The sequence below is a fragment of the Centruroides vittatus genome, unplaced genomic scaffold (assembly GCF_030686945.1).
Source record: "Centruroides vittatus isolate TY-2023 unplaced genomic scaffold, ASM3068694v2 contig_426, whole genome shotgun sequence".
In the NCBI taxonomy this organism is placed as follows: domain Eukaryota; kingdom Metazoa; phylum Arthropoda; class Arachnida; order Scorpiones; family Buthidae; genus Centruroides; species Centruroides vittatus.
The window spans coordinates 1,383,948-1,387,135 of record NW_027122232.1 but is presented as its reverse complement, the minus strand read 5'-3'; positions in this window follow the sequence as shown (position 1 = coordinate 1,387,135).

Sequence of the window (3,188 nt, the reverse complement as noted above, 5' to 3'; positions counted from 1 at the left end):
GTTGTTCTCTCCTCTACTGGTGTCATACCACACACACTACACAAAAGCCTGGGCACATTACAATTGAATAGAAACACATACATCACACTACAGAAGGCCACTATATTGAATACATGTCATATTGTGAGAAAGTTCCTGAACACAGACGCACACACTGATACACTTCTTTAATTTCTGTCTTGGTTACTATGCCTTGACTTTGGTCCGGCATAGTACGCAGCCACCGGTGTTAACCGAGTATATCTCACTTAACACAACAATAATAATAATAATAATACTGAATTATATTCAGTATTATTTTATACGTATATCGTATATACAGTTTATCGTATACATTATACATTATCCTAATCCTATGCAGTATACTATACATATTATATGAGGATTGATTGATTTTTCAACATAATCTCTATTTAGAGTGACACATTGTTTCAAACGCTCAATGCATTTTTGCAGTCCGTGCTTGGAAAACTCTTTGGTTTTTCCTTGATCTATTTCTGTACAGCAGCTTAAATTTTTGCATTCAATAAAAAAGTTAATCTCTTACACCTTATTTAATTTTAGGCATAACCAAAAGTTGATGGTGCTACATATGAGCTATAAGAAAGGTAAAGAACAGTCTATGATTTCAGGTTTTTAAACACCTTTGCTGTTTCCTATCTACAGTAGGATCTTGCCTAGCGCAAGAAAAAGATGATTCTTTTCGGCTTACTCTACGAATACGTCTCTTAATTGCTTGTAACGTTTCACATAACTTTAATGAATTGATTGTTTCTTATTTGACAGATCCTCCGGGTAAACAACTCCCTTTCTATTATAAAAATCGTCAGCATAGCTTTCTGAACTGAGAAAATAGTTTTGAATTTCTTAACGAGATGACTATATCAACGACTGGCTCTTACTCAATGTGTTATAGTAATGAACCCCTGACTCAATTTCCGGTGATGCGTTACATAAAAAAATCGTTATCTTGGCTACAACAACGCTACTTTGGACTGAATGAGAACGATGAATTCATGTTTAAACTTGATTGTTATTCAATAACAAAACACAAAGAACTGAGACTTCGCAGATACACTTAAATCTTTGTGACTTTTAGACGATGATAGCAAAATGTTTCTATCCTCGTACTTCGCGGAATGCTAAGTTAGAAGACTTTATTTATCAATAAATCCTCGTATAATAGTAGCGTAACAATATTTTCATAAGTTTTCAGAAATTAAGCAGAATGATGAAGAGATTTTCAAATACTTCTTAAGAATTCATTTTTATATTATACAGTATTATCCAATTTACGCGCGTATCTCGTTCTAAAAATCTTCTCGTAAGATGAAATCTGGTAAATAAGGACGAACTTTTCTACTATTTTGTATTTCGTTCCAGCATAATCCAGTCACTTACTCATATTTCCTAACATTGAAATAATATAAAACACCTATTTAATTATTAAACGGAAACAAAAGTTAGTTAAGACATTAAATATGCAGAAAATACGTAGAGTAAAATAAATTTATCTTTTAATGAATAAAATTGTAGTTACCGAAGAATGATTTATAATGTACAGATAATTTCCAAATTATATAACTGCTGAAATGATTATCATTGTCTCTAAACGAATACGTCGTGAATGAAGTAAAGAAAATGGAGACTGTAACCTATGAACCATAATCAGAGAGTGCGGGAATTTCGATCATGTTGCACTCGTGATTAAAATATTTTATTCTCGTGAATATTGATCAGCACTCGTATCGTTCTTCTAAATTGGGAAGAGAGATAAAATAATGCAGTCGTTGTATCAGGTACTCATAACTTAATCAGAATTACACTGTATTTTTTAATACAAATAATAGTATTTTTAAAATATATTTACAACTATTCTGAAAATACTTAACTCGTATAAATGTCATTCGTATTTTAAAAATGTCTTAGATCTTCGTATAGAGTTTGCAGACTATTATATTATGCCAGTGCCTTCTATGTTTGTGGGAGTTAGATCTGTAAAAGTGACCATTAATATTTCTACGACCCCAAATCTTAACTCTGGCTGGCTGGATGGCAGATATGGTAAGGTGTCTGCTTACCGTTGAGAGACCCGGAATCGAATCTGAGCGAATCGGAGAATACAAGAAATTTTCTGGAGTTGGTCCGTCCCGGATTTGTTGGGTCCCTCACTATCCGGTTGTCCCATTTAGGACCTGAAAAATATCATAGCGTCCACAAGACGGAAAGAATAAAAAAAACTTCATTCTTCATATTGTTGATTACATTTATTAAATGAAGTAAAACAATATACTACGCTGAAATAGTATGTTTCACAAATTAGTATCAATAATCCCGAATGATCCTAATACCTAAAATGTAGGTTAATACATTCTATACAAAGAAGAATGAAAATGATAGAGAGGTGATGCAGTTTGCGTACAGTATCTGATATACACAGTATGTAATGTTCAGTATCTATAGTTAACTGTAAAATTACAGTGATACCTCGGTTTCGTCGATAATCCGTCCGAAAACAATTGGCAAATTTCGAAACCGACGAAAACTGAGGCATATGAATCAATGTAATTCGTTCTAGACACTCCAAAATAAATACCAAAAACACATTTTATAGACAATAAATAGTTTTTAATACTAAAAACAATTAACAAATGATATAAAAGATGATAATAATAAAATGAATATAAAAGATTAATGTAAAGAATAAATGAACATTTAACATGGCATTTCCCATGATAGAGCTAAAAGGAAAGAAAAGCAATGGAATTGGACATATTCAAAATGTCAGCATCAATCCAGTGAGATGTTGCCGGAAGTAGTGACGCAACTGCTGGCGTTTACTAGAGAACACAAATGCTGACTGCCGGGAATTTCGTGAGAGAAAAACAATAAAAATGTTACGTTACGTTAAATTTATCTTTGAACTTATTTAAAAGACTTTAAATTGGCGGCCGAAGAAGCTCTGCTAATTACACATCTTGCATGGATTAAACAGAATTTCACACATTAGCATGAATAATCGTTTTATAGAAGGACAGACTAACGGACGGACGACAGTGCGAAATTTTAGGTTTACAATTTTTTAAATTGCAGCTTAATCTAAATAAACAAAGAGATGCGCACTAACGTTATTAATCTAACTATTCATATTTAAATAAATTTTTGAAGGATTTTTTGAAAATTCAAGA